Below are 11,765 nucleotides of genomic sequence, written 5' to 3'. Positions count from 1 at the left end.
TAGGTCATTTGTTGCACCAGGCATCTCAAGTAGTCTTTTAATAATAAGCTTTTATTAATAAATTTATGTACTATCTTGTTAGATAGTAGATTATAATGAGGAATAATGCTATGAATGTTGCGTCTGTTACGGTAACTGATGTATGCATATGAAGGCAGAAAAACCCGATGATTCACTTATCACCATGGCAATATGTAAACAGATTCAGGCTCATATATCCTGGTGCTTATCACTAGACTCCATTTCCCTTGAAGAAGTCACATGATCTGTGACGCAACATGTCAGGAGGAGTCGATGATGTCACTTTCGTGTCGCTTGAACCCGAAAAGAAGCGGTGAGGAGGAAAGCCTCGTAGTTGATGGTTTTTGGCTGTATACAAGAGGGTAACTACAGTATCTCACAAAAGTGAGTACACCCCTCACATTTTTGTAAATATTTTATTATAGCTTTTCATGTGACAACACTGAAGAAATTACACTTTGTTACAATGTAAAGTAGTGAGTGCATAGCTTGTATAAAAGTGTGGTCTGCTGGTGGAATGAGCATACCATTCCTCTAAATTGTTATTGTTGAATTTATGCCACAAAGAATTAGGGCAGTTCTGAAGTCAAAAGGGGTCCAACCCGATACTAGCAAGATGTACCTAATAAAGTGGTTACTGAGTGTATATAAATACACATACTAGGACCAATTTAGAGAGGAGCTGGTTAATCCCTCTTTGGAGTTCTCACAATTTGGATCTGTCATTTTTAATTCTGGTAATAATGGTCAGCAGGACAGATAGGGTACAGTCAGTGTATAGACTCTTTAGTCTCTACAGACATCAATAAAACCCTAAGGCCCCTTTCACACTTGTACGACTTGTCCTATGACTTGGGACTGCAATGTTGTATGACAAGTTGTTTCACATGATTTCCAATGACTACCATTCATATTAGTACGACTTCAAGTCATGCTGACTTCAAAGTAGTCCCTGCACTAGGCTTGTGTCCAACACATCAATTTGAAATACTTCTGTGATCAGAATTTATTAAAAGGATCATTTGACCTGCAGTTTACTTTTTTCCGACCTGCATTTGACTTGCCTTAAAGTGGTTGTAAACCCTTACAGACCACTTTAACCTACAGGTAAGCCTAGATTAAGGCTTACCTGTAGGTACTTGAAATATCTTCTAGTCCTACACGGTCTAGCACAGGGATCCTCAAACTGTGGCCCTCCAGCTGTTGCAGAACTACAAATCCCATGAGGCATTGTAAAACTCTGACATTCACAGACATGATTAGGCATGATGGGAATTGTAGTTCCTGAACACCTGGAGGGCCGCAGTTTGAAGACCCCTGGTCTAGGAGATATTTGCAAATAGCTGTACGGCGATTTCTTCTGCGCATGAGCTGGAGTTAGAAAGGACACACTGTGCCATTTCTAGCTCGGGTCATGCCATGACTGGCGGCTCCCCCGCGCATGCGCGGGAGTGACGCCACGCGACTCCGGCCAGTCACAGAGCCGGAGTTTGCGGCCCCGGAAGGAAGAGGGGTGAAAAATGGAGGCTTGCTGCTAGCGAAGAAGACGGGGACATCGCGAGCTTCTCCTGCAGGTAAGTGTCACATAATGGGCTACTATGCGATGCATAGTAGCCCATTATGCTTTACCTTTGCAGGGAAACAAAGAGGAAGTAAAACCCATCAGGTTTTACTTCCTCTTTAAGCAAGCTTTGGACAAGTATAGAAATCAGGAAAATAAGAGAAAAGTCAGATTTCCTTATTTGCATATTCAGAAATGGCTGGATAACTATCTTATTTAGAAGATGGTAATTGCAGCCTCCATGCTTCTCTCAAGACCTAGTTCCATCTATATCAACCTTCGTATTATTTGATGTAATGAAAAAAAAACAACACATGAAATGTATTGCATTAACTAGAGCAACCCTTTCTCAACCAGAGTTTTGTGGAACCCTTGGATTCCTCTAGAGGTTGGCTGGGGTTCCTTGAGATGTGGCAGACAGACCCCCCATATTATGGTGCCTGCATAGTTCAGGGCCAACAATTGAACAGAGCCAGTAGAATGACACCAATCTGTTTTAGATGTCTATAAGATGGCATTCTGACCACCACTTTAGGAGGGGCATTCTTCCCAATGACCCCCAATGTAAGGGACATTTTTCACATTGATCTTCCAAAAAACTGGTTTAAGTAGGGGTTCCTTAAGACCTAGACCTAAAAAATTTTTTAGGGGTTCCTCTTGGGGAAAAAGCTTGAGAAAGGTATTCTGTGGGGTGAGTTATGTCTATTCAAGAAGTGTACTAGGGTCAGAACGTACAACTAACAGTACTGCTAAACTCAAAGGGTTTTCTTGCCACTTGATCTCAGAAAGAATGGCATGGAGGTTTCAATAGTAAATGCTGAATTAGACAAAAGCTGGGGTCCCCTGCACTGTAAGGGTTAACTGCCGCATTGAGGGGCCAGAACACTGATGATGGATCATGGATGGGTCTTCCAGCATGACAATGACCCACAACATACTGCCAAGGCAACAAAGGAGTAGCTCAAGAAGAAGCACATTAGGGTCATGGAGCCAGTCTCCTGACCTCAATCTTATAGCAAATGTATGGAGGGCGCTGAAATTTCGAGTTGCTAAGCAACAGCCAAGATGCCTTAAGGATCTAGAGAAGATCTGTAAAGAAGAGTGGACAAAAATCCCTCCTGAGATGTGTGCAAACCTGGTACCCAACTACAAAAAACCTCTCACCTCTGTGCTTGCCAACAAGGGTTTCCCCACCAAATACTAAGTTGTGTTTTGCTTGGGGATCAAAAACCAGCATTTAATCCTTGCAGTGCAGGAGGAGGAGGGCCACTGCAGGGTAGATTTAACGCCCAGGGTTCAGCTTTAACAAATTCAGCTACCTCTTACAGTTTTTAAATAGTTACTGCAGTTCTTCTTTGTACTCTCTGTACTTATTGTACTTGACATTAGTTTACATTCCATGAGATGATAATAAATGAGTCTGAAAACTGACTGCAATACCACTTGTGACCAGCCAAGTAAGAGCTGTAATAGTCTCAGATACGTCTATATAGTTTATTATAATGTTAGTGTATTGCAGACAGAAGTGTTAGCACCACTGTGTTTGTACTGTGAATGTACATAACTGTTAACATTTATCACATATTTATTTGCAAACCCTTCAAAATGTACTTTTACTTACACAAGCATTCTATACCCACAAGTTTTATCTTTAGAGACAATTAGGTAACAAAGAATCTAATACTGTATGTTCTTCAAAATGTACTTTTACTTACACAAGCATTCTATACCCACAAGTTTTATCTTTAGAGACAATTAGGTAACAAAGAATCTAATACTGTATGTTGCTGCTTCTACTTCCTTTGTGTTAATCTGGTTTTGGACCCATCACACCATTTCTGTTGGGATGTACTTGGTAGCATTGCTCATCGCAGTTCCAATGCAAAGGCAAGGCTATTTGCCTTGTTTTCAGTGATGTCATTTCACACCAATGTGTGCTGAAAAGAAGCACTGCAGGAAGTCCTTTCCTTTTTTTACAAAGCGTGGTGCAATGGAAACCTGAAAAGAAGCACTGCAGGAAGTCCTTTCCTTTTTTTACAAAGCGTGGTGCAATGGAAGCCCCCACATTACAACACACCTGTATGAATCAGACTTCGCAAACTGTCATTTGTAATATTTCAATAACGTTCTAACAAAATAAAAGAAAATAGTGTGATGCGTTGGGATCGGCACTTCAGCACGGTGTCCTCTCAGTGCATGCTAGCATTCAGCACGGTTGCTGGTGTGAATCAGCCCTTAAGCTGGCCATGCATGGATCCCTGGTGAACTGGCTGAATTTTGATCCATCTATGGGCACTCCCATTTGAGAGGAGTCGATCTAGTAATCGACTCATCCTGACCAGGACTGCTGGTATATATTTTGCTCGATCAGCTCTTGCAGCCAAGGTGGAATCCCGCTGCCAGAATACAATAGTGGAGTGCTCAGCTGAAAGCGATTGGTTTGGCAGGAACCAGCTGACTTTTGGCCCATGCGAACTGCCTTACAACCGGGTTCTGTCAAATGAGCATGCTGGAAGATCAGAATCTGACAAGCATCCAATCAGTGCTCGCAGCCAATGGATGCAAGCGCTGATCAGTGTGTTCTGGCTGGGGTGGGGGGGAAGCTTATAGTGTGTACACAGCTTACGAAGCACCTGCACCTTTTTCCAAGTTGCACAGAAGTGGATTCCCAGTGTTATCAGGCCCTATCAGGGCTGACTTTGAGGCAGGGCAAAAGGGCAGCTGCCCTGGGCCCTGTCATTGTTGTGGGGCCCAAAGCAGCTGCCTCATACTTGCTAACTATCCCAGTTTAAATTCCCTTGAAGTTTTAGTCCTGTGCTGTGTCCCGATATCTCAGTGTGAAGTGCTGGTACTAATGCTGCCCAGCTCTGCCCTATTGTTGTTTACAGATGACTCACCTGCAGACCCTGTGTTTACATTTAAATAACCGGCATTCATATGTAAATAGGGGCGGTATTACTAAGTAAATAGCCCACATCATTGATATGTAAATAAAGGCAGCAGTCATATGTATATCATGCTCCCCTGCAGTGAAGAGATGATGTTCTGTAACCTCTAGCAAGCAATCAGTGAGCAGTATTACTGTACAGTAAATCTCTAGCAACCAATTAACAAGCAGAAATCATTTGCTGTAACCTCTAGCAACTAATTAGTGAGCCATAATGTGTGCTGTAACCTCTAGCAACCAGTCAGTGAGCAGTAATGATATGCTGTAACTGCTGGCAACCAATCACAATTGCTGCCTGATCTGATACAGTAAACTGAATTTAAGTCTAGCTGCTATTTATTGTATGTCTCAGAGCAGGTGGAGAGTGAAATTGCATGGGGGGGGCAAGAAAAATTTTGCCCAGGGTCCAATCAATATTAAGGGTGGCCCTGGGCCCTATATACAATAATAGGATTCCTCTAGTCATGCATTGTCGTACAACAGCTAAAGCATGACAAATTGCACAGGTGTTAATGGGGACTCAAAGGGAAACTCTGCTTTCGTGGGGGAAAAAAATAGCAAATAAAGAAAAAATAATATAGCGTATACAATTGCAACACAAGTCATATTGTAGTTGAATGTTATTAAAACTACCTTTTCTTTTCAATCTGCAGCCACTGTAATTTTCTGAAAATGCAATGCAATATGGCTACCTGGAGTTGTTCTGTCGACAGAATGTGTACTGACCACACCCCAGAAACATAATTTCCTGCTTGTGTGATTGGCTTACCAATTTTCCCAGAAGTCTGCCTAAGATACAAGTCAGATATCAGGCATCCCCTGGAACAAAAATGTATTTTTGGTGAGGTACTCTCAATAGGAACACGCCTAAAGGAATGCAGGCCCAGCAGCTTTTCTCATTAGTGCTCTGCAGCTGCACAGCTGATTGATAATTATGAAACCACGCCCATTAGACTAACTCAGCACAGAGGCACAGAGGAACAAACAGGGATTTCTTTAAAAAAACAAAAGGTAGGAATCTGCAAAAAGGTTGTTATAATGTTATAATCCTTGAAATGTACTTAGATCACCCAGAGGGGAATGTTATTTTCTCAACAAAAGTGGAGTTACGCTTTAAAGCGGAGTTCCAGCCTGGGGGGGGGGTTGAAAGTCAGCAGCTACAAATACTGTAGCTGCTGACTTTTAATATAAGGTGACTTACCTGTCCAGGGAGCCCGTGATGTTGGCACCACAAGCCGATCAATCCATCGGCTCTGGATGCAGGCACCGGCATTGCTAGTAAGAGAACCCGGCAGTGAAGCCTTCAGGCTTCACAACTGGTTTCCTAATGCATATGCGCTTTCTGAATGGTCCCGTCGTCTTCTGGGGCACACGCAGGTCCCAGAAGGCAGCGGGGGGAGGGGAGGGCATAATGCGATTGGGGGAATGACCTACCTTGCCACGGCGGTAGGTAGGATGGAAGTCCACCTGAAAATTCACACAAAATTTCCCAAAAAATCTCCAAAAAGGCAAAAATAAATAAAAAAGATATCCAAAAACGGAGGGTGTATGGGGTGCTGTATTGTTTAAGACCTTGTTGCATATTAGCCTGGAACTCCGCTTCAAATTACATACTTCTGCACCTGCAAAACTATTGGGATATACATCACACCACAATGCATAGAACATACATTTGTGCATTGTAGTATGTTGTACTATAAGTGCATATATGTGCGTCGGGATGCCAAATGGAATAAATGGCGGTACACGTATTCCATAAGTTATGTGAAGGTGTAGGTTTTGACACATGCACATGTAATTCTGATCTGGTCTCGTTGACCTGCATTTTTCACTGCACAGGTAATTAGGAGAGCCCCTATGTAACAAGACACCATGGTCACTGACCATACTAATAGAAATGTCACTCCTAGCAGCAACTGGTTCAGGTGAACATCTTCTTATGTCAATTGGAATGTACAGTATGTACTAATCCTATGTATACATTACCATTGTAGTAAAAGGATTCCAATGCCCCTTACAACATGACTGTGTGCTGCCAATTACATAGAAATATAATGCTGCTTTCCACCAATTCTTGCATTTCCTTTTTGAGGGAAGCAAAGTTTTGCTAGCAGCAGTATTGCCTGTATGTAAATGTCTGTAGACCTGTTATTGATCACTTCATAGGAATTGTGTTTTCTGTGTTAGTATCCAACTATTCCCAGTGTCATTCAGGTTTATTGCTTGTGGTTTAGTGTGTGCAATAAACATACCGTACAGTGTGGATTACTAAAGAGGAGAGGAGGATTGTACCCTGGGCATGGTCTCCTGGGGAACAGCTTGCTAGGCTGAGAAGTGAGCTGTATTTAGCTGTGAGGACAGGAGGGGAGCTGAGTGTATGGGAGTGTCCTGATCGGATCACACACCTGCTGCTGCCATACCTGGGACTACAGACCCCTGACTGCTGAATAGAGACCCCTACCTGCTGGATAGAGACCCCTGACTGCTGGATAGAGAACATTACCTGCTGGATAGAGAACATTGTCTGCTGAATAGAGACCCCTGCCTGCTGGAGAGGAGAAAGACACCTACTTGCTTTATAGAGACCCCTGACTGCTGGATAGAGAACATTACCTGCTGAATAGAGACCCCTGCCTACTGGAGAGGAGAAATACACCTACTTGCTTTATAGAGACCCCTGCTTGCTGGAGAGGAGAAAGACACCTACTTGCTTTATAGAGACCCCTGCTTGCTGGAGAGAGACCCCTGCCTGGAGTAAATTATTTAATGGGTCCCAGTCTCTCCATGGACTGATCGTCACTGCAGGTAGGAAAAGCTATTTCTCCCGATCTTGCAGAATCTGTACACGTTTAATAAGATCGTATATATAATATTGTTTTAGATGTTGATCATTTACAAGCTGCTTTAAATAAATATCAACTTTGATCAACACACTTTTATAAATATCAATGGAAGATCATCCAGACTTTTTAAATTGGATTTTTTCAGTTGCTCAAATACTGGTGTGCAAAAGTAAATAAAAAAAAAAAAAAAAAAAATATATAGAACACAGTTTCTGTTTGATGAAAGGGCAAATGATTTGATTCACATTAAGGTTTGAGGAAGTGAGAAATAAATAAAATGTTTGAACAAACATATGGATATTTTGACTTTATGGGATTGGCAGAGTGATATGTAATATACAGTATATGATGTGGATATCTTGGTAAGATAAGGTAAGGTTAGTGTCCTGCTTTGACTCTATTTTCATGTATGTACATATCCATTATGAGCTGTCCATTAACCACTTAAGGACCAGAAGATTTTTCCCCTTAATGGCCATTTTTTGCATCGCGTCGCTTTAACTGACAATTGTGCGGTCGTGTGGAGGTTGTACCCAAACAAAATTGACGTCCTTTTTTTCCCACAAATAGAGCTTTCTTTTGGTGGTATTTGATTACCTCTGCGCTATAAACAAAAAAAAAAGACTGGCAATTTTGAAAAAAAATAAAATATTTTTTACTTTTTGCTATAATAAATAATGCAATAAGCGTATATTGATTGGTTTGCGCGAAAGTTATAGTGTCTACATAATAGGGAATATATTTATGGCATTTTTATTATTTATTTTTTTTACTAATAATGGCAGTGATCAGCGATTATTAGCGGGACTGAGACATTGCGGCAGACAGATCTGATATTTTTTACACTTTTTTGGGTCCACTGACATTTATAAAGCTATCAGTGCTATAAAAATGCCCTGATTAGGGACATCATGAGCGGTGTGGCAGTGATTAGGGACATCATGAGTGGTGTGGCAGTGATTAGGGATATTGTTGAGAGGAACATGTCTAAAGGGATGCAGGCCCAGTAGCTTTTCTCATTAGTGCTCTGCAGCTGCACAGCTGATTGATAATTATGAAACCATGCCCATTAGACTAACTCAGCACAGAGGCACAGAGGAACAAACAGGGATTTATTTAGAAAAACAAAAGGTAGGAATCTGCAACAATGTACTTAGACCACACCGAGGGGTATGTTTTTTTCTCAACAAAAATGAAGTTATGCTTTAAAGCGGAGTTCCAGCCTGGGGGGGGGGGGGGGATTGAAAGTCAGCAGCTACAAATACTGTAGCTGCTGACTTTTAATATAAGGACACTTACCTGTCCAGGGAGCCCGTGATGTCGACACCCCAAGCCGATCCATCCATTGGCTCTGGATGCAGGCGCCGGCATTGCTAGAAAGGGAAGCCGGCAGTGAAGCCTTCAGGCTAAACAGCTGGTTTCCTAATGCATATGCGCTTTCTGAATGGTCCCATCGTCTTCTGGGGCACACACAGGAGGACATTGTCTGCTGAATAGAGACCCCTGCCTGCTGAATAGAGACCCCTGCCTGCTGGAGAGGAGAAAGACACCTACTTGCTCTATAGCAGTGGTTCTCAACCTGGGGGTCGAATGACAGTTTGCCAGGGATCACCGAATCCTGGGCTGTTCCTGAAGCCCACTCTGCTCTACCAGCCTTTTCGTGGCCGCCCAGCAGGGCTGTCCCTGGAGCTTGCGGCCACCCACTTTTCGCAGGCGCCCATTCAGTTCACGGCATTGGCTGGGGGGCAGAGACTACAGGTCAGCTGACTGGTGAGGAATGTGAAGTGGGAGGGGCTGAAGGAGACCCTATCTCCTGATTTTGCCATAGGTGTCACTGCTGCGAGACACCACAAAGTCGGAGATACAGTGAAGCCGGTGACACAGTGAGTAACACTACTTGTGATTATAGTTGCCATTAAAAGTCCCCACTACAGTTCTCAGATCAGCAGATGACTTGATCAAGAGCGCCTAAGTTGGCTGATCAGAACTCCCCCCAGCACTGCCACTCATCCCATCCCCCCCCCCACCCCCACCAAGGAGCAAGAGAAGGAATAAAAATGGAGAATACATGGAAGGGAGAGGAAAATAAGGGGTTTTAATATAGTGTACGAGTGGGACGGGCTATGCTACGAAAATAATTTTACTGTTAGGGGTCCCCACAACTTGGGAAATTTTATCAAGGGGTCACGGCACTAGGAAGGTTGAGAACCACTGCTCTATAGAGACCCCTGCTTGGAGTAACTAATGGGTCCCAGTCACTCCATGGACTGATCGTCACTGCAGGTAGGAAAAGCTATTTCTCCTGATCTTGCAGAATCTGTACATGGATCTCTTACCACGTGTAATCATGTTTCAGGTCATAGTTTTATATATATATATATATATATATATATATATATATATATATATATATATATATATATATATATATATATATATATATATATATATCAATAAGCACTGTCCTACTGTTGGAGTTTTGTTATGTGAAAGTGTGAAAGTTTTTCCCCTGGGACTGTCCATGGTTTTCATCTAACAATTCTCCGTTTAATAAGATCGTTTATATAGTCTTAGATGATGATCATTTACAAGCTGCTTTAAATAAATATCAACTTTGACTTTTATAAATATCAATGGAAGATCTTCCAGACTTTTTAAATTGTATTTTTTAAGTTGCTCAAATACTGGTGTGCAAAAGGAAATAAAAAAAAAAAAAAAAAGAAAGAAATATATAGAACACCGTTTCTGTTTGATGAAAGGGCAGATGATTTGATTCACATTAAATGTTTGAACAAACATATGGATATTTTGACTTTTTGGGATTGGCAGAGTGATATGTAATATACAGTATATGATGTGGATATCTTGGTAAGATACGGTAAGGTTAGTGTCCTGCTTTGACTCTATTTTGTATATGTGCATATCCATTATGAGCTGCCCATTAACCACTTAAGGACCAGAAGATTTTTCCCCTTAATGGCCATTTTTTGCACCGCGTCGTTTTAACTGACAATTGTGCGGTCGTGCGATGTTGTACCCAAACAAAATTGACGTCCTTTTTTTCCCACAAATAGAGCTTTCTTTTGGTGGTATTTGATCATCTCTGCGGTTTTTATTTTTTGCGCTATAAACAAAAAAAAGACTGACATTTTTGAAAAAAAAATAAATATTTTTTACTTTTTGCTATAATAAATATCCCCCAAAAAATTATAAATTTCATATCAGCTTTTTTTTTTCATCAGTATTCTTCTACATATTTTTGGTAAAAAAATTGCAAGCATATATTGATTGGTTTGCGCAAAAGTTATAGCGTCTACAAAATAGGGAATATATTTATGGCATTTTTATTATCTAATTTTTTTTAATAGTAATGGCAGTGATCAGCGATTTTTAGCGGGACTGCGACATTGCGGCAGACAGATCTGACATTTTTGACAGTTTTTTTGGGTCCATTGACATTTATACAGCTATCGGTGCTATAAAAATGCCCTGATTACTGTATAAATGTCACTGGTAGGGAAGGGGTTACTAACTGTGGGGGCAGTGTACTGACTGGAGGAGGAGAGAGCTCGCTGTTCCCAATCACTAGGTACAGACGATCACTCTCTACTCCCCTGACAGAACGGGGATCTGTTAGTTTACATTGACAGATCCCTGTTCTGCCCCTCTGTGGAGCGAACGCATGTGGCCGGCGGACATCACGGCCGCCGGCCATGCACATCAGCTCCCCCGCCGTGCAGCGGGTGCATGCACCTGCTATAGCTGTTTAAAGGGCCGACGTACAGCTACAGCGATTTCCGGGAACGAGCTGACCTGCCCCAGTATAATGTCGGTGGCTGGTTGGCACGTGGTTAAAGTGGAACTAAAGGCAAACCTTTCTTTGTTATTATTATTATTATTATTTTGGATAGAGTAAAGGAGGGTCATAACCCCTGTCAGTTTTTTCCCCCTGTCATCTGTGGTAATTGGAAATGATATCCCCTGGTTGTCACAAGGATCACCAGAACTAGTGTCCCCCTGGAAGATTTTCCCTTCATTCTTGTCCCGGTGACAACTGAGAATTGGAGATGTTCTTTCACTTTCAGTAATAATAGAAAATAGGATAGAAAGTGTGAATCTCCTTAATGGGAGCACAAACAGCAATAAAATCCTGAGAGATGTTCTAATACCTATCCACACTTTTAAAAAAGTTTTGCCTTTAGTTACACTTTAAAGTGATATTAAACTCTTTTTTGTTTTTGTTTAAAATTAACAAACATGTTATACTTACCTGGTCTGTGTAGTGGTTTTGCACAGAGCAGCCTTCTCAGGTTCCTCATTGGCGCTCCTGGCCCCTCCCTCCTGCTGAGTGCCCCCACAGCAAGCAACTTGCTATGGGGACACCCAAGCTAAG

General features: G+C 41.9%; 1 protein-coding gene across 3 annotated transcripts in view; it reads left to right on the top strand.

Annotated features, from left to right (window-relative positions):
• Positions 1-6,699: 6,699 nt before the first annotated feature.
• TMC5 (transmembrane channel like 5) overlaps positions 6,700-11,765 on the top strand; it is a 276,225-nt gene continuing 271,159 nt past the window's right edge. Inside the window, exon 1 of one of the 3 annotated variants that reach the window (XM_073591105.1) lies at positions 6,700-7,334. The gene's annotated coding sequence lies outside the window, so the exon portion shown is untranslated. Of the gene's footprint in view, positions 7,335-9,121; positions 9,256-9,600; positions 9,656-11,765 lie in introns of those variants that run through there. The other 2 variants (XM_073591106.1, XM_073591108.1) reach the window with 2 other exon arrangements.

This window comes from Aquarana catesbeiana, linkage group LG06 (assembly GCF_042186555.1).
Source record: "Aquarana catesbeiana isolate 2022-GZ linkage group LG06, ASM4218655v1, whole genome shotgun sequence".
NCBI classification, from domain to species: domain Eukaryota; kingdom Metazoa; phylum Chordata; class Amphibia; order Anura; family Ranidae; genus Aquarana; species Aquarana catesbeiana.
Note: the sequence above shows the minus strand (reverse complement) of the source record. Positions and strands in the feature narration are given on the sequence as shown.